Raw genomic sequence first — 24,354 nt, forward strand, 5'->3', positions numbered from 1 at the left:
TTAGGGGGAATTATCTGAAAGCGTGGAATATAACAGAGAAAGTGGGAACGGCAACACAACCACCCAGCCACAAGAAAAACGGCGGAGAGAACGGCTGCCATGGAGCAAAACCCTGCAGGCGGCGCTGACACGTCGTTGAGAGCGACGCTATTTTCTTGTTTTTCGTCGCTACTTCTCTTTTTGTAAAAATAATTGAACAGCATATCAATAATTAACTTGTAACATTACTTATTGTCATCTAAACGCTCGCTGTTTTATGTCACTTTTCCCGATTTTTGACCCCTGCGGCCGAGACAACTCACTCAGCGAGCCGGCCCGGGTCGCTGTGTGTTTCGGGAACACACTCAGCTTAAAGTGCGTTCGGTGGTAAGCGTCACTCGGGTTTGCCGTTTAGCTGCGCCTGAATGACATTTTAGCCTTGTGCACTCAGTGGAAGTGCACTTAAATAGGCACCTTTGACAGGGGTATAAGCTGCGCGGAGTCTTACCTGCACTCCGCCACCACCATCTCATCGCAATCACGTGACCACCGGCTGCGGGAATTCTTCCGGCAGTCGGCATTTTACTACCTCCCGGGCAGATGCACTTTTCTCGTGCATGTGTATTTTAACCAAACATCTAACCTAACCTAACCTAACTTAACCCAACCCAACCTAAACTAACCCAACCCAACCCAACCCAACCAGTAAAGGCAGGTCCCATTCCAACCTAACCTAACCCACACGAAGAATAACGAAGGTTAAATAAATAAATAATAACGAAGGAATTCTGCAAAAGAACCGAGTTTCTCAATATACACAGTGAATCAGTCCAAGAGAATCACAAGAAACAAACAAACAAAAAACTCAACTTAGCAGAAGTGGGCTCAAACCTGAGGCGCAACCACTGGGCCACGGTAACAATAGCCGATTTCACGCCTGGAAGAGGCGGACATACCCGTCACAATGAAGTAAGCCTGAACAGTCAATCAGAATACAATGCCGGCAAAATATCACCACCGCCAAATGAGCCGGCTGCCGGCAATGTATCCACTTCCAAATAAGTACTGGTCACGTGTCAGCCTCGACCCTTAAACAGTGAAGAGTCCATTTGCCGACACAGCTTGCCCTCGACTACGAAACAATGGTGCAGACGTGGTCGCATTACGGAGAGTCACCTGCAGAACATTTCAGCCAGGACCACACAGAGATGCCGTTCCCTTGAAAAAGCAGTCAGCTATATACACACACCTAAAGCTGCCTTAGAAAGAATGGTTAGCGCCTGTTCAGAACGATAGAAACACGCGGTACCCCTGCAGGGAATTCGGGTTCTTTCTCACTGGCAAAAATTGGCGGGTTTCACACAGGGGGCGCAATCGGCGTGAAAATTGCGAAGCTTTACACCCGTGCTTGTACAACAAGTGTTCTATGTTTTTAGGCCGGACGCATATTTCTTCGTAACAAACGTCGTTAACAAGGGTCGTAATCGTGTGGTTTACCTCGACCGTCGCGTTTCGTGTTGGCCGGCACGCGATACTTAAGTGCCGCTAGCGTAATGGGCAGCGAACGTGCTGCTTCGCGGGCATGGTACGCGGAGTCCAGCGTTACCTGGTTCGAGATAAAACCCAACTCGCGAGGTGGCTCAGTGGCTAAGGTGCTGCGCTGCTGAGCACGAGGACGAGGTTCGATTCACGTCCGCGGTGGCTGCTTTCCTGATGCAGGCGAAAAGCGACAACGAATGTGTGTCGATATTTCGGTGCGCGTTAGAAATCCGCAGGTGGTCGAAAAGAATTCGGCGGTCCGGTGGCCCCAACTACGGCGCGCCTGATAGCCCAGGTGTCGCCTCAGCGCGTTACACCCCTCAATCAATCAATCAAATCAATCAATCAATCAATCAATCAAAGCAAACCCAGCGGCACGCCCTACCAGAAAGCAGCACCTAGCCGCCCCCGCAAAACCGGGAGGAGAGGTAAAGAAGCTTCGCTTTAAAAGTATGCTCAAGGCACAGAGCAGCCGCCAGTCCCACCCCGTATGCCAGCGACTTCCGCGCCGCCAAGACCGAGAAGGTAGTCAGAGGGCAGCTTATTATCCAGCCCGATTTCGTTATGCTGTGTCTAGAGTGACGTCTGACGGTATACAAGCACTCTACTAAAGCGACGTCCACCAGCGTATCAATGAAAAAATGCCGTGCCTGACTCTTTTATACCCAGGGGGTCTAGCAAATTGCCTAATTCAATTTCCCTGACTTTTCCATGTTTTCAATGACCATTTTAAACGAAATTCCCTGACCTATACAATAGGCGCCATTCTGTGTAAATGGTCCGTGAAGCATATAAAAAGCATACACAAAACACATTAACTTGAGTTTGTTCAGTTTGAGGTTTGCTTGCCTTCTGTTACGGCTTCGGAGAGTTTATTTCATCTTGCGGGATAGAAGCTTCAAGTTGCGCTTCAGCGAGCACCTTTTGCTTTTTTTTCATTGTCCTGGCTCGACATGCAACGTGAACAACATGGTGCGTTTTTGCACGCGATTCGCGCGCGCGGCAGCTTCTGCCTCGCTCAGAAAATGACGCGCGTCGCGCGAGGCAGTGGGAGAAGCCTGTCGACTTGCGCCAATGGAGACCCGCACGCCTCATGGCGGCAGTTTCGAAGCTCTCGAGATGTTTAGGCTTACCACCCCGGCAGGTATTGCATGGGCGCTTTCACTAGCGGCGCGGATGATGTTTTATATACCGTTTTCGCCCACATTATAAGCTCCTTTACCTCACAAGCAACTTCGTGCGTGCCTTGTGTGGCATTTTAGAGAGCGTTTAGAAGCGGTCGCTCAAGCTCCCCTCACCAGTTTGCGGTCGAAGCCGCCGCCATGTTTCCGTTGCCGGCAGCACCCCGCGCAGCGTGCAGGCGGTTCCGCGGCAGCGTCAGAGCGTCTGTGACGTGCGCGGCGCATTTTCGCGGGCAGAAAACGCCCCACGCGGTTCACGCTAAACCATGTCAAGTTCCTTTTTGATTAGGTAATTCTGGCTCCTGATGTCTTAAGAAAGAAGTTATTTCAAGATTAGCTCCAAAAAAGCACTGACTTTTAAAATTCGCTGAAAAAAAAAAGCGCGTTGTGCGTGCGATTTGGGCACCACCTACATCGACCCTCAGCGCAAGTGCAACCAGCAACCTAAGCCAGCTGCGGGCTGCGCGAGCCGCACGGCGAGTTTCTGCACGCGATTCGTGCGCGGTATTTTCACGGCAGCGTCGACGATTTCGTGCCTGCGGTGGCTACTTTCCTGCACAAGCAGGTGCGTTTGTGCCTTGAGTAGCATTTCAAAGAGCGGTTAGAAGCGGTCGTTGGAGCTACCGCACTACTCCGCGGCCGGTGCAGCCGCCATGTTGCCGGCGCCTGCCGCTCGTCACGCACCGTGCAGGTGGTTTTCGCGGCGGCGTCAGCGCGCCCCGTGCGCGGCGCGTTTTTGCTTGCAGAAAAACCAGAAAACGTTTCATGCGGTTCACACCAGGGCCGTACCCAGAAATTTTTTTCGGGGGGGGTTATGAATTTAGGGAAGGGGGATAGTTTTGCTGAAAGCAAGAGTAGGTATGTTTACGTGCTGCCTGGAAAAGATTTCGGGAGGGGTTTGAACCCCCAAACCCCCCCTCTGGGTACGGCCCTGGTTCACACTTTCGTCGCGCGCGAACGTGTTGCGTTCGGTAACTTCTTGGGGGCCCCCAACACTGAAACTGTGGGCAGGCCCCGAAGCGGTTTTCCCTGACTGGTACTACTTGATTGAAAAATTCCCTGACAATTTCCTGACTTTTCCCGGTGGCGCAAAATTTCCTGACTTTTCCCGGTTTTCCCGGTCGCTAGACACATTACCTGATGATCTAAACCTAACGAGCAGAAAATAGAATTTCTACACCGAAATTAATCTAAGCCATCAAAATTATAACTAAAATTTAAGACGCAAAAAATTAGGGCGGCAGGTGCCGAGCTCCAACCGCAGCCCTTGGTATCAGGGAGCTAGGACGTAACCTGTACACCACAACGCCCGAATCTCTGGCGCGTTCTCAGCCCAGTGTTAAAATTTCGAATGTCGTCGGACGGCAGTGTAGCTGTGGCTGTAGCGCTGAGCTGAAGTGCCGTCGGACGACAACCTAGACACTGCGATTTTCTTAACCCCATGGGGTGACCCTCCATGACGTGTCCTCCGCTGCTGCCGCAAGAGGGGCAAGACCGAGAAACGCAGTACATGAAATGCCTGAATAGAGCTGTTCCTGGCCAAGCTATCGAAACGGACACCAGGCAGCTAGAGGGCTCTAAAGCTAGGCAGGCCGTGAGGTACTGTCCCGCTTGGAACGGCGGAGCGCGGATGGCGGGGGCGGAGGCGACGGTCAAGTTACCCCGGAGCTAGGCTCGCACCTGGTGAAACCAGGACCGGCCGCACCGCCGCGACGGGCGCCAGTAGAGAAAGCGCACTTACTGCTGGATGGTTTTGGACTGCAGGGTTCCGGGATTACGACCTCCGAACAGCTGCGAGCCTAAAGTTGTTGTTGTTGTTGTTGATCCTGATAATTAATGGCGCATACCCAATCAGGGGATCGGCCAAACAACAGAGGATTGTAAAAATGAATGGTACTCTTATCAATTCACGACACGCCTAGGAAGGATAATTTAGATCAGTTGGTTTTGAGAAGAAAAAAAAATACTGGAAAATTAAAGCGAGGATGACCAATCTCAATCATAAAGAGAATCGTTTAGAATTTTCAATGTAGCGCAGGAGAGCAGAGCATACATCCCGGCGGCAAAACCCCGTTTCGGATGCCCCGAACGATAGTATAGCCGGCCCTGTTAGTGATATCCCCAAACTGCAAAGCGGCACCTCCAGGGACTGACGTCTCTGTCGAGAAAAACGTCGGCATGTCAACAGGTAGTGTTCGACAGACTCGTCTTCGTTGCAATAGCTGCACAGAGCTGTTGGCGCCAGACGAGACCTGTGCAAGTACCTATTTAACTGGGGTACTCGACAACGTAAGGCTGTGATAACCACCTCTAAGTTGCGTGAAGGGCACCATTCAGGTTTCCATGAGAATTTAAGATGATTAAATTCACTTAATGACAGTAAAACCGATTCTTGCTGTTCTCGGAGTTTCAGCATCCTACGGTACCTAGCTGCTGTTATTAATGGTGTAGGCTCTACGACGTCTACTACAGGACCTGAAAGTGCTATCCTTGCTAGAGAGTCGGCTGTCTCGTTGAATGTGATCCCCGCATGACCAGGAACCCAAAGAAGGTTAATTTCAGTGAAGTGAGGTGGCAGGAGTGACCGAAACGTCCGCAGAAGAGGAGTGTCTTTAGGGGAAGAAAGGGCTAAGCATACAGAAAAAGAATCAGAAATTATGATTGGAGATGTAATTGATACATCCAGCTTTCGTAGCGCCAGGACAATTGCCAGGAATTCCGCGAAGAATATCGGGATAAAATCAACCAGACGAACCGAAAAGGACCAGTTAAGGGAAAGGGAAAATATTCCTATACCGGATTTTTCTTCTCGTTGAGAGGCATCTGTATAAATTATAGCACCTGGCTGCATGGAGGTCAAATAACCTTCGAGAAGACGATTGAGCAGTCGGGCTGGTAAAAGTTTAGCATTTTTGGGGAAAATGTTCTGGAAATTGATAGAAAGAGGAGAACTCCTGTCTCTATATGGAATAACCTGATTTATTGCTACACCCAACGGAGAAAGGAGGCTCTGTACCAGAGTGCTTTGTGGACATGAGGACTTGGGCCATTGGTGCACCATAAACGCACCTGGTTCTACAATAAAGATAAACTGCTCCCTGTTCACCTCAGAGCTATAAGCTCTCAGAAAAGTTTCAACAGTCAGTGTCCGGAACCTATTAAGCAGAGGAGGAACGCGCGCTTCCAAGTAGACTAAAGTGGAGCACCGGCCGATAGCGCGCGGGCCCGCCCTCTGCCTTGTCTTCTTTGCGCGAGCCGGATGCGCGCGCGCCCCTCGGGCTGCCCCCTGCCGCCTCTTCTCTTTTTCTTTATTGCCTGCTTGGCGACTACACAAAACGCACTGCACAGTACACAAATTAATGGCTCCAGCCACCAGTCGGCTGAAGGGAGTGGTTTAAAGCATCTTAAACTGCGGTAGAACATCCAGAATGGGCAACCACTCAGGTTCTTCCGGCGCGACTCTATACACTTCTCTTATATAAGCAACACTTTCAATGAATTACTCTCGCACGGTGCGAGTACCGCCTTCGGCATTTTGAACTGCCATGCGAGTTTTCCACGTAGAATGCAGACTAAGTGCCATGAACATATCGCAGGGCACGCCTCCATCATTGTTTACGGGCAAAAAGCGATCGAATGCCTTAAGATGTTAATGGTAGGTCTTTTTGCAAGGTTCGTTGGAGGATGTCCCAGTGGAACGCCGCATCCCAACAGTCCAGAAAGATGTGCTCAATTGTGTTGAGCTTTTTGCATAACGACAGTTAAGTACCCGCCGCGGTGGCTCAGTGGCTAAGGCCTTGCGCTGCTGAGCCCGAGGTCGCGGGTTCGATTCCCGGCCGCGGCGGCCGCTTTTCTGATGGAGGCGAAAAGCAAAAACGCCCGTGTGTACCAGATTTCGGCGCACGCTAAAGATCCCCAGGTGGTCAGAATTAATCCGGAGCCCTCCACTACGGCGCGCCTCATCGCCTGCGTTGCGTCGGCGCGTTAAACCCCACAATCAAGTGTCCATGGGTGTACAATAGTCCTTTTTCCGTCAGCCAGGGTTTTACGGGTAGCGTGCCGCTGTGAAGTTTGAAAACGAAAGATTTAACGGATGAACGTACTGGCAAAGATATGATTGATGTGTGTCTGCCCTCTGCCGCCTCGGTTGCGGGACGCATAGAGTTTCATACTAATATACACTAGAGGGAAATCTGGCGCCACTGTCTAGGGGAGCCGCGCTTGAGCGAGCGCTCTGTCATGTACCGGGCAGGCACGTTCCAGTTGTCGTTGGCATGGCTCACGAACAGGCTGTAAAGTTGCCTCTGGCTGCAAAAAAGCAACAATATTACTGCAGAAGATTAACCAAATTTATTTTGTTATTTTAAATTAAAGCTGCCATGGCGCCGCCCATGGCGGCCCGGGAATGCAGCGCCAGATTTCCCTCCAGTATATATTAGTATGAAACTTTGTGGCGGGACGCAAGAAAAAGTTCTTGTGGGGGGTCCTGCCCACTCGGGCGATTGGCCACTGATGTTGCCCCGGTGAAAACTAGAGAATTCAGGAGAGCGACCTTCTGCCCCCACTCCCCCGGTACAAGAGAGAGAGAGAGAGAGAGAGAGAGAGAGAGAGAGAGAGAGAGAGAGAGAGAGAGAGAGAGAGAGAGAGAGAGAGAGAGAGAGAGAGAGAGAGAGAGAACATTTATTGTACTAATGACCAGAAGGATGTTCTTAGGGCCTCCACCCAGTGAGAGGCCTCTATATTCCAAGATGCCTTGGAGCTGGCTGGCCGTCTGGGCCCGTGCCGCCAGTCGGCGCTGGTCCGAGAGCTCGGAGCTGGTCAGCTGCTCCCCACCACAGGTCATAGGTAGGATTGGGATTTGGGGTTAGGAAAATTTAAAGTTTTACGCGCACCGCTGTGATCTGGCCCGTTGCTTCGTCACTCTGTGCATTGGGCAACAAACCATAAACAACAGAACGTCTTGTTTCCTCTTCGGCCTACGGTTGTCCTCCCAACGACAGATACATGTAAGGAGCGTTCAGTCAGTTGGCCCGCCCACTGCCTGCTCCACTAATTTCACCATTCGGGGCGAAGGTAGTAGTTTTTGTTCCTTTCCCAAGAGCTGTGTGAGGCCCAGCTGGCCAGCTCCCGCCTGGAGGGTCAGCTTCAGCTGACGTTGTTTCTGTTGTTCCTGGTGTCTTGGCAAATACCCACGTGGCGGGTTGGCCAGGAATCGGCCGTGAGGAGGGCTAATGTGCCCGTTTTAAACAACGAAAAATTACCAACTTAGCGACTTAAATCAGAAAAAAAGCATTATTACAAAATAGAATTGGTTGAAAATTGAACGCAGAGTTTGGAATAAAAAAAAATAATCTTTTTGAGCCGGAAAAAGTAAGAGCATGAATGATGGTGATGACGATGACAACTTTATTTTGCCCAAAACGGTGTGAAAGGAGGAAGGGAGGTGGGAGCCTTCCTGAATTCCTCAGAAGGAGGCCTGCAGCATCAAAGCTAACGGGGCAGGCGCCTAGTCTAGGATACGTACGAATGAATGGCTGCAGCCAGCCCTGTGGGAGCAGCTGGCTGCTCGTGCCAAGGGTGATGATGATGATGATGATGATACCCTCAAAGTTTCTGGCACGTACCCACAAGGGGGCTTTGGCCAGGGCTACCTCAATTGCTGAAATTCGTGAGGACCTCAAAATACTAATTTATTACCGGAAAGAACGAGGCCGTACAATGAAACTTCGTTATGTTTAAAACCTGAATTACCCCTTAATTCTTACTCCTCGTTTTTTTTTCTCACCTATACGTTGCATATATGTTCCTTCTTAATCTTGCCTATGTGTTATATATGATTCACGTAAGCCCTCTACCCTATCCCTCTATTCCTATGTGGGGCGCTGCGAGCGTTCGGAGCGAGCGGACGCATTTCACGTCGGCTCCGTGTGGCATGAAGAATTTCGGCGGTCCATCCTGCCCCAACTCGACCGAGAAGGTGCGTGGAGTTTCAGTTCGATCATAGCTCCGATCGGCTGAAAGAAGTTTCCAAATCGGTGCATTTTTGGGCATTTTAGGCCCATAGCTCTGAAATTGGCGTGGCGAGTGCGCTAAGCCTAACGGGCCGGCGAGGCCTAGCGACGGCTCCGGCCGCCTCGGTGTGTGCATCGGACCTCATCGCGGGCGAAATGTCGTCGTCGGGACCCTCGACGGACATGGAAGTGACCCCGACGGAGGACCGGAGTGAATTTTTGGACCGCGGCTCGGGCCGCACGGTGATTACGGTGCGTGGCATGCCGATCGACGACTCGTCGCCAGAGAGCCACGCCGGATGGGTGGTTGCGACCCGACGCAGCCGCCCCGCCAAAAGGGATTCGGCCGAGCCCCAGCAGCAGGCCCGGCAGCCCGGTAAGCGTTCCTCCGTTTCTCAACCCACGAGGGCGCAATTTGCTCAAAAAGTGAACGCGGCATTCGCAAGAGCGGCACGCATGCCCAACGTGCCCCTGGGCGAACACAAGGTCGTGGTTAGGCCTCGTGGCGGACTACTGGTCGGGAAATTGGACCCGCTCCAGCTCATCCGAGCGGTGGCCGCCGCGGCCAAGATTGAGTTGAATGCTTTTCGGACGGACACCGCGTGCCCGAACGTTAGCCAGAACATTTTGGTGATTAGTACTCCCAGCGAAGAACGCGCCGGGCAGTACGATCGCGTGCGGGAGATTTCTCTCGGGGGCCGCAGCTACGAGGTGTTTGCCTATAGAGCCGCACCGGAAAACACTGCAAAGGGGGTGATCGACAACATCTCCCAGGCTTATACGCCAGAAGAAATTCAGGAATGTGTGGTGCACGACCACAATCCCACGGCGCTCGCAGCGCACAGGATCGGCGACTCCCGGGTAGTAATCGTGCTGTTCCAGGGGGTCAAAGTCCCGTCGCACGTTAACTTTGCGGGCCTGTGGGTGCGGTGCAGGCTCTACAGGCAACACAAGGAAGTGTGCCGGACGTGCGGGCAAATTGGGCACCGCAAAGATGTCTGCCCGCGTCCGGACGCGAAAGTCTGTTTTGCATGTGGCCGGTCCAATCCCGGACCCAACCACGCCAACGAGTGCAAACCCCGATGCAAATTGTGTGGAGGCCCGCACGCGTCGGGCACCGGTAACTGCCGTAACAAGTATAAGACTCCTTTCCTGATCCGCCAGCGCGAGCAAGAGCGCAAGATGGCGGCCGAAAAGGCGGCAAAATCGGCCGGCCAGAAGGCCAAGGTCCGGTTTCCCGGAAAAGAAGAGTTCCCGAAGCTTCGAGAACCGGGACTACGTCACGAGAACCGCAGCAAGAGCCGCAAGCGCGGGAAGAGCGGCGAGCGGAGGCGGAGCCAGTCGCGCAACCGGAAGTCGTGGGCTGCGGTCGCGACCACGTGCAGCGGCGGCGGTGGCGCCCCTGGAGGCGGCGGAGCAGCCGGCGGCGAACGCGGCGAACGCAGACGCTCCCGCACGCCGGCGAGGAAACAAGCGGATCCGATGACGACCAAGATGTCGCAGCTGGAAGCCACGATCAAGCTGCTACAGGACACCATCAAGCAACAGCAAGAGGTGATCAACAAGCTAACGACAGCGCAGCAACCGGCGGTGGCGACCACGTGGTCGTTCGGCGCAACGCCCCAGCCTGCGAGTTTCACGGCGCTGGGCGCCAAACCCCCCGCGACGCGGTCGCCGTCGCCGCCGTCGCCGATGCCGGAGACGCCGAAGGCCAAGCCATCACCCGCCAAGATCCGGAGAAGGGCCGCCGTGCTTGACTCCGACAACGAGGACGAAAGCCCCATGAACGTGACCAGTAACGAGGACGCCCGCCCGCCCGCGGACGACGGTATCAACTATGGAGTGCGAATCCGACAGATCAACAAACGATTAGACAAACACGACCGCGAAATTCGGTCCCTCAACGAGAAGGTCACCCGTCTCGACGAGAGGGTCGGCCGCCTCGAGGTCAGAATGGAGAAGGGCTTTGCCGTGCTCCGCCAAGAAATGTCCGAAATGAAACAATCATTTGAAGAATTGAAACAATTCATCATGGGCCAAGCCGAATTCGCAGGCCAGGGAGTCCAACAACAGCAGCAGGGAGCCAAGCCCAAACATGGATAAGCGACCCCAAGGTGACAGATTGATCGTGTGGCACTGGAATGCCAACGGCTACCGGTGCCGCAAGGCAGTGCTGCAGCAACACATGCGATCGCTAGAGCCGAAGGACTTACCCGACGTGATAGCGGTCCAGGAGACGCACGCAGAAGATCCCAAGATCACGACCCTGCCGGGCTACCGTGCATACGCCCGGCCGCCCAGCGCCCGGACCTGCGGGAAGGGCGCGGCCCAGGGCGTGTGCACGTTCGTCCGAAAGGGCATTACGAGCGTCGATCAAGACAAGATCCTGAATTACAAGGACTCCGCCGTCGAAGCGTGCGTGACGGAGCTGGTAATCGCGGGGAAGAAAGGACGAAACAAGAGGAAGAAGAGCTCGACCACGTTGTACATAGCCAATGTATATAGTAATCCGCAACACGGGAATCAGCGTTTCAAGGCACTATTGCACAAGGTCCGCGACGCCGCCCACGGCGTTAACGCCGCGGCGGTGATCTGCGGAGACTTTAATGCACCGCACGAAGAATTAGGCTACACTCGCACGACGGTAAAGGGTAGACGTGTGCTCGAAGACGCCGGCGACGCTGACTTTGAGCTGCTCACCGACCCCAAGCAACCGACGCGCATCGGCACGTCGACTGCCCGGGACACCACCCCCGATCTTGCCTTCGCGCTCCTGCCCCGCGGCGGGAACGCGCGGTGGCGCAACACGGGGTGGAACCTGGGCAGCGACCACTACATCGTCGAAGTGACGATCCCGCTCGGTCGCGCACGGGCGGACGACGGGACAACCAAGCGTCTGCGTCAACAGCTCACCGACTGGCACAAATTTCGGGAGGCCGACCTGGGTGAAGTGGACGACGTGGACCGATGGACGGCGAGCCTGGTCGCCGCCGCCAAGGAAGCCACGACCGAAGTGGAAGTACCGGAAGAAACAGACCGAGTGGATCCGCGCCTGGCGCACCTCGTGGAAGCGCGAAGATCGCTGCAACGGCGGTGGAAGCGCCAGCGCCACAACCGCGCGCTGCGCAAGCGGGTGGCGGCTCTCGGTCGCGAGATCGAGCGTTACAGCCGCCAACTGTGCGCGCAGCAGTGGTACGCGCTGTGCAGCGAAGCCGACGGTCAACTCCATCGAAGTGGAACGTGGACGCTCCTGCGCCACCTCATGGACGAGACGAAGAGTAAAGAACACCAACGGCACCGCATGGCGCAGATCCTTCATGCCGCGGCCACCCAGCTCGGCGAGGAGGAGATGCACCGGCGACTCAACGACCGCTATCTGCCGGCCACCCCGCACGAAGACCACCCCGAGTACGACGGCGCCCCCAACCCGGCCCTAGATCGCGAGATCGAAGAATGGGAGGTGCGCCAGGCGACACAGGCTTTGAACTGCCGATCGGCCGCAGGACCCGATAGGGTGACGAACAAGGCGCTGCGTAACATCAGCGACGCCGCGGTGTCGGCCCTGACGAAATACTTCAACGCCTGCTGGGCCAGCGGCCGCCTCCCGCCGCAGTGGAAGACGGCCAAAACGATACTGCTGCCCAAGCCGAACAAGCCGCCGGGGATAGAGGGCCTGCGCCCCATCTCGCTCACGTCCTGCGTGGGCAAGGTGCTGGAGCACGTCCTCAACACCCGGTGGCAGCGCTACCTGGAAGATAACGGCCACTACAGCGACTCCATGCTGGGCTTCCGCTCGCGCCTGGGAACGCAGGACGCGATGCTGTTGCTGCAACGCGAAGTGCTGGAGCCCCCCGGAGGAGTCCCGCAGAAAGACAACCGCGCCGTCCTGGGCCTGGACTTGCAGAGCGCCTTCGATAAAGTGAAGCAATCGGCGGTCCTGGCCCAGGTGGCGAAGCTCAACATGGGAAGACGCACCTACGATTACATACGATCGTTCCTGACCCGACGCACGGCCAGGTTGGAGGTGGGCGGAGACCGACTGGAAGAAAGAGAGCTGGGAAGCGTGGGCACCCCCCAGGGGTCCGTGATCTCTCCGCTCCTCTTCAACCTGGTCATGATCGAGGTGGCCCGGCGCCTGGAGACGCTGGGACCGCGGATAAAATATTGCATATACGCGGACGACGTGACCATCTGGGCGACCGGCGGCAGCGACGGGGACATCGAGGCCGGTCTCCAGGCGGCGGTGGACGCCGTCGAGGCCGCGCTCGAGGGCACGGGCCTCCGGTGTTCGCCGCAAAAGTCCCAGCTGCTGGTCCTGCCCCCGCCGGGACGCTGGAGGAAACGAGCCGCAGAGGAAGCGGAGCGTAACATCATTGTCAGGGCCGGCGACGGCACGCCCGTCCCGCACGTCCAGGGCCTTCGGGTCCTGGGTATGTACGTGGACGCTCACCGCACCAACGGGACAGCGGCCCGTCACATCGCGACCAAGATCGGGATAGCGACACGCCTGATCAAGCGCGTGGCGTCGCGGTCGCGCGGAGTTCGAGAGGCGAGCCTCCTGCGTATGCTGCAGGTCTTTGCAGTCAGCCACGCAGCCTACGCGGGAGCGTTCCACCGGTGGACCGAGGCGGAACGGCAACGCATAGACGCGGCTATCCGCAAGGCATACGCGGGAGCCCTGGGCCTGCTGAACGGGACCCGGACGTCGGCCTTGCTGTCTCTGGGAGCACACAACACGCTCTCGGAGATCAGCGAGGCCCAGAGGACTGCACAGCTGACGCGCCTGGGCCGCTCCGCGGTCGGGAGGCGCCTCCTGGAACGAGTGGGCCTGACGTCCCCGGAGGAACCGAGTCCCGAGTTGACGCCGCTGAGCGAGGTGACGACCAGGAGACTGGTGGTGTATCCGCTGCCGAGGAACGTGAGCCCGACGGAGAACGTGGAGAGACGAGCGGCGCGCGCCAGGCCGCTGCTCCGCCAGTACGAGAACGACGACGGCGCCGTGTACGTGGACGCCACCCGTAACAAGAACAGACCGAACACCTACGTGGCGGTGGCAGTGTCCGCGACCACGGGTGAAGTGAGAACCGCGTGTAGCGTGCGCGCCCGAAGCGCGTGCCAGGCCGAGGAGACGGCGATAGCCCTGGCCGCGTGCTCCCCGGGCGTGCGAACAGCACTGAGTGACAGTAAGGCAGCGATCCGTAACTTTGCGCGCGGAGCCGTGTGCGGTGCGGCTGCGCGAGTGTTGCGTGAGGACAAACTCACGACACAGTTAGTGCTAAAGTGGTTCCCGGCCCACGCGGGCAGGGACTTAGTGCCGAACTCCCCGAATCGCAACGAGGAGGCGGACGCCGCGGCCCGTGGTCTCGCCACGTGCCGGACCGCGGCCGCTCCCGCCCCCGAAGAGGCGACGACGACCACGAGTGAAGACGACGAGACGCCGCTGACAGACTACGGCGGTATCCTCGCATGGCATCGGGAACAGAGGCGCGACTTTCCGCCCCCGCACCGGGACCTGACCCGGCGAGAGGCGGTGGGACTGCGCCAACTCCAGACCGAGACGGTGCTAACCCCGGCGCTCGCGCGCCACGTGTGCCCCGAGCTCTTTGCGAGCGAAGTGTGCAGTGTTTGTGCGCGAGCGACGGCCACCCTGGCCCACCTGATGTGGGGTTGTGACGCAGTGTGCGCGGACGGTCAGACGTTACCGCCGCGAGTGAGACAGTGCGTGGGGTCCGCGGACCCGAGTGACCAAAGGAGGGCCGTCCAGCAGCTCGAGGCTGCCCTGGCCCTGCAGAGACAAAAGGGCGACCGCCCGAGTAGTCCGAGCAGGGGTAGGGGCGCACCAAAGCCGTGGGTCCTAGGCCCGACGTGAACTCTTAGGACTATAAGAGTAGCGTAAGGTAGGGTGACCCCCGCGCCCTGCGCGGCCGGTGGGGATCCCGCATGCCGGACGTGTGACAATAAAGTCTTTTCTCTCTCTCTCTCTATTCCTATGTACTCTTTGCTCCCTATCCCCCCTCCCTAGACCAGCAGGCGTTCCGGTGTCCGCCCCTAGGCGAGGCAATTTACGCCTGCTGGTGGAACTTCCTTCCCTTCTATAGTTCAATAAATACATACATACATACATACATACATACATACATACATACATACATACATACATACATACATACATACATACATGCATACATACATACATAATTCTTACCCCTCAGCAATTCAAGCGACCTGAGGAAGAAAGGAAAGCTTGAATGCAATTATATATATCCCTTTTTGCGCACCCGATATTTATTGCGCTAATTGATAATATAAGTGGAACCGACAAAGTCAACCCCGAACGCCCAATTGGGTCCTTCAAAAGCAGCTGTCTAGCTGCCGAAAAGCGGTGACAGGAGATAAAAAAATGTTCCGATTGTTTGTCCTGGACTGAGGACGTCCCACTCGCGGGTGATCGCCTCCACCATCTTCCGTTCCGTTCAAGACGTTCATACCTCTTCTTCCTGCCACGGGTATCTTTGCCGCGCGGTATACTTTGTTCATTGGCCGTGTCTAGAGTGCCTCCCGACGGCATTAGAAGTGCTCCGCTATATCGACGTCCACTGGAGTTTTGTGACGCAATTGCCGCGTCTCGCACTACACCGCTCTAGATAACGTAAAGCTGGGCAACCTAACCTAAACATAAGATAACCTAACCCACAAAAAGAAATCATTTAAAACACGAAAACTAACCCAAGGCATAAAGATTGTAGTTCAATTTAAAGGTGAACAAAAAAAAAAAGCAACCGAGGGTAGAGCCGGTCTCGAACCACCGCCCTCGGGATCAAGAAGCTAAGGCGGATCCTCTGCACTACGACTTTTTTTTTTTCTTTATTGCCCGTCTACGACAGTGCAACACAACACAAAGGTACAACGGAAAACACACAATCTACAATAAGTCCACCATGCCACGCTGGACTGGCGTTGTCATTTAAAATTCCATAAGCATGGCGAGGGGTTCCACCCTTGGCAACCACTCGGGAACAGAAAACTTCGCTCTCTGAACTTCAGTGAACTGGGAAACAATTTCGCGGAAATATTGTCGCGTCGGCCGCGCGTCTACATCACAGTTGAGCCATGCCATGTGCGACCGCCAAATACTGTGGAGGCCCGACAACATGACGAGATCGTACGGCACCCCATCCTCTCGCTCTATACACAAAAACCGTACTCCATGGGGGTTCAGTGGAAAGTCCTTTCGAAGTGTCCTTTGGAGGACATCCCATTGAAACACTGCTGCCCAAAAATGGAGAAAGACATGCTCCACCGTTTCCGGTTGTTTGCAAATAGAGCAATCAGTTCCCCATGGCATAGAAATCCCCTTATCCTCCATCCACGTTGCAACTGAAAGCGTGCAAGTATGTAGTTTAAAGAAGAAAGACTTCGCTCCTGGTGATACTCCCATTCGCTTAACCCTTTTTAGAACACCTTGTCCTGGGCCTGCGCAGTATAAAACTCTGTACATTGGTACAGGTAAGACCACATCGCGTACATCCTTATATAATTTTTTCCGCGTGACATTAGCCAAATAGTGCATCGAAAATCGAGCAAACAAAAACGGGATGACACAACAATCTCTTTAAAGAATCCATAGATGCCCCCTGTCATACTACTCGTAGAAACTACGAATTCGGGCAAAGCCCGCATTAGCTACCCTTGAAGTACTGTGAGCAGAAAAGGGTCTTGAACGTCCCGCAAAAACAAATATCGATTCACGAGCTGTCTCACAAACAGGTGCGCCATCCCTAAGCCGCCGTCGCGGGTTCGTCGAAACAAATTCATTCTACTGGTCCTCTCCCAAGTAGAAGCCCATACAAATACAGCGAACACGCGGTGAAGTCGTTGTATATTCACCCGAGAACAATGCAGCGCTTGCATAGCATACCATAATTTGCTAGCCAGAAGATTGTTGCCCACAGTTGCCCTAGCAAACATAGACAAACCATTGGCTCTCCATTTATTCGCTTTCTCACGCAGATCCTCAGCTTGCTCACGCCAGTAGGGCTCACTGTCTCTGTAAAACTCCACAGGAATGTCCAAGTATTTCACTGGATGGGTGACCCAAGCGACATTGGCGAAAATGTCTGTGTTGTCAGCCAATCACCATGCCAGAATCCCACACACTTTCCCCAGTTTACAAGGCTACCTGTTGCAACACCGAACTGTTTCACGATTTCTACGACAAGACTGACACTTTCCTTGTGTGAACAGAAAACTCCAACGTCATCCGCATAAGCGAGAAGCTCGACTTCAGAAGAGTGTACACGAAATCCTCGAACCTGGTTGTTTTGTATGATGGCTAAGCACAACGTTTCTATGTAAAGAACAAGCACGGTTCCGTAAAGGTTATTCAACAATGGACCATATTCACACGATCAATCAGGTGATAGAGAAGTGCGCCGAGTATACTGAACCCCTATATATAGCCTTCATAGATTATGAGAAAGCATTTGACTCGGTCGAAACCCTAGCAGTCATTCAGGCATTACGGAATCAGGGGGTAGATGAGCATTATGTAAGAATAATAGAGGATATCTACAATGGGTCACAGACACCGTCGTCCTCCATAAGGAGAACAGTAAAATACCTATAAGGAAGGGCGTCAGGCAAGGAGACATAATCTCTCCAATGTTATTCACAGCATGTTTACAAGAAGTATTCAGAACGTTGGATTGGGAACAGGTGGGAGTAAGGGTTAATGGAGAATACCTCAGTAACCTCAGATTTGCTGATGACATTGCCTTGCTAAGTAACTCGGGGGACGAATTGCAAAGCATGCTTTCCGCACTGGACGAACAGAGTAGAACCGTGGGCCTGAAAATTAATATGCAGAAAACTAAAGTAATGATTAATAACATCGGGACAGCACAGCGATTTGAGATAGGTTGCGAGGCAGTGGAAGTGGTAAGCGAATATATCTACTTAGGCCAAGTTGTGACCCCAGATCCAAACCATGAGGCAGAGATAATTAGAAGGATCAGAATGGGGTAGGGTGCATATGGCAGGCATTCTCAGATAATGAATAGCAGCCTACCATTGTCGCTGAAGAAGAAAGTGTATGACAGCTGCATCTTACCGGTACTCACCTACGGGGCAGAAACTTGGAGGCTCACTAGAGGGTTCTACTTAAATTGAGAACGACTCAGCGGGCAATGGAGCGGAAAATGATAGGTGTAACATTAAGGGACAAGAAGAGAGCGGAGTGGGTCAGGGAACAAACACGTGTTAATGACATATTAGTAGAGATTAAGAAGAAGAAATGGACGTGGGCAGGGCATGTAATGCGAAGGCAACATAACCGTTGGTCATTGAGGGTAATAGAGTGGATCCCTAGAGAAGGCAAGCGTTGCAGGGGGCCGCAGAAAGTTAGATGGGCAGATGAGATCAAGAAGTTTGCGGGGATAAATTTGTCGCAGTTGGCACAGGACCGCGGTAATTGGAGAATAATGGGAGAGGCCTTTGCCCTGCAGTGGGCGTAGATAGGCTGATGATGGTCCGTTCGGATAGAGCTAGAGTTAGTCCGACCATCTGTAATTATTAATAATGATTAATAATTATCAGTGATTCTGGCTAGTCAGTGAGCGGTAGCGGTTTTGCCAGTTGGGTAAAAATCAAGAGAGACTGCTCTCAACGCAAGTTGTGTTTCCTCTGGACGGAACTTTAAGGGGGCCCCGTCACTGTAGTGCAGATTTTAAAGTGACGGGGCCCCGTCACTGTAGTCAGTACCGAAAAAAAGCTTAAGAGAGGCCCTGACGTCACACCCAGCGCAGCCGGAAACGCCATTTGTGCAAGTCGAATGGCGGACTCTTTTTCCCTCTCTCTCGGTGCACCTTCTCCGCCTCCTCCGTCCTGTATCGCCTCTCTTGTCTGCATCTGCCAGCGTGGAGCCGGCGGAAATCAGCTGATAGGCAGGTAGAAGGCCGTTTTGCAGCGCGTGACCGTGAACCTAAACGCGCGGTTACACGGCCTTCAGTGTGGCCGCAGCAGTTTTGCGAAGCGGCTCGCTCTAACAATGCCGCAATGCTCGGTGCCAGGCCAGGCCAGGGGGATGAAACTCTGCCGTTTATCTGTACCGTGACTGCAGCGATCCTAACGTTTGGGGGCTGTACTACATACGAGCATAAATGAACGTTGTTGTTGCATTTTATATTGATTACCAGGTTACTTATTTATTACGGAATTTCTAATATGCAACTGAACTTAAAAGTTGCGGTTCTAGACTACAAAAATACAAGCGCCACCCGGAGTGGAAAACCGGAACCGCGCCTTTCTGCCTCGCACAACTGAAAAGGGGCGTTTCTTGTCGCGCCCATATAGGTATGCTACGATCCACGGTGTTCCGAGGGCCGTTTTTACCACCGTGAAGTTTGTTTCATCGAAACAGACGCATGAATGGATTCGCGCCGTCATCACAGATTGTGCTGTACTGAGTAGTGTCAAAATTCTTCACGCCAGGACGGCATAAAATTCTTTTGGATCCCGGCGGACGAAAGGTACGATGTGCATGCTGCTAGATTTGTTTTTCTACGCTTGCACGACATAGCAGGATGCGGTTGCAGCAGTAGCTTTATAATTTAAGTGAGCATACACGTGCACTATTTATTTATTACATTCTGATTGTCTTCTTTTCCTCTTTAATTACGCATGAAATACGTGGCAGAGCATCCGGCAATTAATCCAATAACTACATTAGCTACACACGCTTGTTTATACGTGCGTTATTGATTTAATGCGTTCCGATCGCGTGTTTTGCTTTTTAGCGCAAGTGAATGCACGGTATGCGGGAAAATGTATAAGAGGCAACATATAAAATAACTAATGGAACAGTGTGAGCATATCTGCACACTTTTTATTAGCTTTTGGTTACCTGCATTTAGTTTGTTTCCGTAGCATGCGTTCTGTTGTTATTATATTATAATATTATTGTGATTATTATAATTATTATCAGTATTATTGTTGTCGTTATTATTATCAGCCTATATATGCACACAGCTGGAGGAAGGCAGCTCCCATACAGTTTTGGCTCAAAGGGTGGGTCCATAGGTTAATATCGTGTTGTTAGCCCTACGTTAACTAAGTAGTGACTACATTAATTATTTTATTGCGTTTCAGTTGTGTGTTCTGTATACCTGAATCCACGGCACATAACAGAATGAAGTTGTAGCAATAAATATACAAACTAAGGAATTACTGTGTCTTTATAATACAATAATAACTGTAATTCCACCCCTTATAATTTATAATTTACGCTTCAGTTCCGTGCTTCGAGTTTCAGCTTTCAGTTCAGGAACGATATATTCATAAAAACGTAGTTACACCTATAAGCCGATAAATAATGAGACAATGCAGGCTTAACCTGTCCTAGTAATTTATTACAGCTTTTTAATTAAGGTGTTTATAACCGGTTTACTACAGGGCCCGAGAAATACAAGAGGATACATAGCGTGCGAAAGTATATATGCATTAATAATAGTTTAGAAATCCTGGCGTGGGATGGCTGCTTTTGTCTGCAGAAATGTATTTTGGATTAGGAGGAAAGGTGGGTCGTTGCCACCGAACATTATGATCGCACAAATAGAAAAACGTATCGGCATCTCTTAAAATGACGGTAGGTTTAAATTTAAAATTTGCCTTTACCATTGGTGTTTTGGCAAGTCGTCTTTGTAGCCAAAATCAATTTAAGAAAGAAAGATTCCTAATATATCACATAACGTTTATTTCAAATACAGATGCCAGTTTTCACTCAAAACTATCATATGTGCGCTTGAAAGTAGCAATGAAGCTAGTATTCGTTCTAACCTAAATATACACACGTGCTTGTTGATGTTCCAGATCTCGCGTTTGGCTCCAGTGTGCGAGGAGGAAGGCCTCGCTCATTTACCACCTCGTCAGACCTACAGCACCTACCGGCTGTGTCCTGCCCACTTCACCAGCAGAGACTACGCGGACCTTGGACAGAGAAGATACAGGACAGATATGCACTGGCTGGATACCTAGTTATTAGCATGCGGCCATGGGCCCTACAGTTTTGTATGCGACAAGAAACGTAAAGAATCCAAGTTGTGTTTTTACTGTACGAATGGTACATTTAGGCAATCAAAATTAAAAAAAAAACTGCGCTTTATTCTTGTCTAGATTGTGTGTAATACTAAACCAAAACGTCGTACTTAGAATAAGAGGTGCAAAAAGATGTGAACGCGCAAAACTTTATCAATCAGAACGAAACAAAACAATTGCCCTTTTGATAATGTGGCGGTTTGCGCAACAGGAACAAGATCGTGCGCTGGCCATCTCAATGTGTTTTGAATTGGCGCTAAATCCCCCCCCCCCCAACTCGGCTTTTCAGTCCTCAACAAGATGGCGTCTCCCAATGCATGTCTGCAACGCGCCGCCATGTTTTTAGTACCGCCCCCAAACACCAGGGGTTTGTCCGGCGCTGCGAGCGAATATCGCGTCCCATGCAAGGTATAGGAAGTTTCACTCCCCTGGCCAGGCTGCAAGTCGCGATCGACAGGCCCGCGCGTTAACGTACCGGGCAACGGCTGAGGAGGAGGTCAGAGGTGAACCTATGGTGACCTACAGAGAGGTAGTGCGGCACTATCGAGAGGATAGGCAGAAACTCCCGGCCCCGCACCCAGAACTCACGCGGGAGCAGCAAGTACTGTATCGACAGATTCAGTCAGGATCTTTCCCTCACCCTCGCTTACTGAATAGCATGTTCCCAAATCAGTACGACAAGACCTGCCCGTTATGCAAGCAGCTCGGTACTCTTCGCCACATGATAGGAGAGAGCGACGTCAGCCCAAAACACCCACCCCTCATCAGCAACTCCTCCACTAAGAACCCCACCCTTACCCCTAACGAGCGATGGGAGATCTTGCTGTCCAGCCCCGCCTTGGAGGATCAGCTACGGCTGGTTACCAGGGGCCAGGTGGCGAAGGCAGCATATGGAATCCTGTGAAGAGGGATCCACTCTCATCCAGCGCGTTTAGCGCTGACATGCTGTGCAATTAAAGTTGTTCCTCCTCCTCCTCGGTACCCAAGGAATTGGGCGTCACTTTCCACCGGTGAATGCATCATTCCGCTGACTAGTAATGCTGTACATTGGTGTGCATTCATCCTTTGTTTGCAATCGCCGGTTCCCAAACGATGGAGAACGCCGCAAACAGTGGGCGAACGCTGTGCGGCTACCGGACTGGAGAGTGCCCAAGTTTGCGTTTCAGTTTCACTGGCAATCCCAGTGATGACTATTCAATTAAACGGCCGTTCTATATATATATATAGGTAAGCAGAACTTCATGCAGATTTCAAGCTAAAAAATTGTGGAATGTTTTTACCGTTGTTCGCGTGCCTTCGATAGAATTTTTGCGAAGGAGGAGGAGGCAAACGTATTATCGAGCAAAAAAAGAAGAGGGTGGGTGGTGTCAATAAACTTTTTTTCGCCAAGTTTCAACTTGTCTCAGTGTCAATAAATTCAAGGTGATATAAGCTGAAAACGATCATACACTAACCTCGCAGTCTGAAGCGTTGAAAAGCGAAATCCAGAGCGAGACCACAAAAAAGATACAGATTCCAGATCCAGCACTCTTCCAGTCAACAGACGGACACCTACCAAGGTAATAGGACGATAGAATTATATCAACCGGGAATCTACCTTGTAACAATTGCAAAGGCACTGCCGCGCATCGCCGGCCTAGCAAACTACATGCACCGGCGATAACCAAAAAATTCAGTTGCGAATCGTTCGGTTGCAAGTCGCCTACGCACTGCACACCGTGTATCACTTCCCGAAAATCTACTTGACGGGTGTCCGCGCGTACGACGGGACGGCGCGTTCACGATATCTGCACTTCAATAGGCGCGTCGTGATCGCGACCGGAGCAAAAGCTTGACGCGGTACAAGGTGCACTTGAAAGTAGAAATTAAATGACATATTCACATCGGCGCAGCTGTCGCAACTCGCAGCATCCTTTTCGAGTTCCGCAAAACCACAGCGCAGCAAAGCGAAGCAGCAATCTTCGCAATCGGACGACAAGGCAGGCGCTGCCTTTCCTCCATGACTGGCGGACGGCGGGCGGGCCGTTGCTAGGACGCCGTTGCTAACGCGACTTCCAATGGCCGCCGAAAACACGTGACTTTCTCCACACTTTTGCCAATGAGCGGGGATAGCTGGGGGCCTCTCCTAAGCTTTTTTTTCCTCCATGTGTTTACATTTGGGCGGATCGGTCGCTGGGGGCGAGAGCAGCGCATGCCCAGAGCGCTATTAGAAAAAGGTCCGTACATTATCTGGGCGCCCGCCCGCGCTTGTGGCAATGAACTGTTTCGCCTCCTCCGTGGCTGTGTTAGCGCGATGAATGCTATATCGCAGTTCGTGTTCCAGTCGTTCGGTCTCAATTCAAGACGCCGAGGTTACGGGGCTCAGCTAGCTGCCGCCTTGGTCATGCCGTCGTCGTGCTATTCGCACTTCATTACGGCGTTGCCGTCTTCTAAATTTGGTGGCTCGTAAGCCCTCGCAAAATTGAGGCCTCTGGCCTCCGTGAAGATGCCGCTGCAAGGGCTCAAACAAAAATAATCCATGCATTTTGTAGCGCGCAGCGACTCATTGTTGCCAAATCAATTGCTGTGCCTAAACCTCTTGTAGTAATTTCTTGCTTTCTGAAAAACAGTCAGCTACATTCACCTTCTAGAGAGTTAAATGAAATGGTATCAAGAGTTTGCACGCACATAAGTTTGCACTTTCACACCTCTATCTCACTAAACGGAACTCCTGTTAAATGGAACTAATTTTTTCATTCACTTGAAGTTCGGCTTATCAAGAGTCTACTGTGTTGACAGCAGGAGGTAATTTTGTAACGTTTGCAGCTTCACTGTGAGCTAACTAGTTATTGCAAACAAATGAAACTGATGATAGAGTCGTCCAAGCAGATAAGTTTAGTTTTTTTTTTTCACGATACCTATGTACACTACGTTGGCAGCTACAGAACATTCACCAGAAAGTTGGTTTTGCCACAAGATTAGACATTCTCTGCGGACGCGACTCTGTTCGCAGACGCAAAAATTTTCAGAAACTACCCATAAACAGCGTCGCTGTAAAACGTACTACTTAACAAACTTAACGTATACCCGCCCAATTTTTTACCAATATCACGGGAGCGTCGACCGTTCGGTCGATTAGCGCCGCGTAACGTTGTGATACGGCAAACTCGGCGAGAGTAGCCGCATGCGTATAAGCAAAGACCGCTGCTGCCGTACGTCTGCTAGGCTGCTCCAAGAGCAGAGGGCAGCCCCCGTATTTTGTTATTCGCTTATCAAACTTCCTGCCATACTCTTCAAGACCATACTCTTCAATTTTTCTTCAAGACCAGGAACGTGGTGCCAACTGAAAAGAGTAATCAGCGTTTCAGAACACAAAGTTCGTTCAGCGCAAGGTTCGTTCGGCAACGCTGATTCCTCTGTTTTCAATTGGCGCCACGTGCCTGGCCTTCAAGAAAAATTTCGAGTACGGCAGGTAGTTTGATAAGCGAATAACAAAATACGGGGGTGGCCCTCTGCTCTTGGAACAGCCTAGCAGACGACGGCAGCAGCTGCCTTTGCTTAGTGCGCATGCGGCT

General features: G+C 52.4%; 1 protein-coding gene and 1 long non-coding RNA gene across 2 annotated transcripts in view; both read right to left on the reverse strand.

The window, feature by feature from the left end:
• LOC144163053 (uncharacterized) overlaps positions 1 to 24,354 on the reverse strand; it is a 487,499-nt gene that overhangs the window by 393,402 nt on the left and 69,743 nt on the right. The window contains exon 2 of the long non-coding RNA XR_013320822.1: positions 21,599 to 21,698. This is a non-coding gene — a long non-coding RNA (uncharacterized LOC144163053). The remainder of the gene's footprint in view (positions 1 to 21,598; positions 21,699 to 24,354) is intronic.
• LOC144163052 (uncharacterized) overlaps positions 1 to 24,354 on the reverse strand; it is an 84,661-nt gene that overhangs the window by 38,151 nt on the left and 22,156 nt on the right. The gene's annotated exons all lie outside the window — the stretch shown is intronic.

This window comes from Haemaphysalis longicornis, unplaced genomic scaffold (genome assembly GCF_048455015.1).
Source record: "Haemaphysalis longicornis isolate Haplotype H1 unplaced genomic scaffold, Haemaphysalis longicornis Haplotype H1 scaffold_12, whole genome shotgun sequence".
Lineage (NCBI taxonomy): Eukaryota > Metazoa > Arthropoda > Arachnida > Ixodida > Ixodidae > Haemaphysalis > Haemaphysalis longicornis.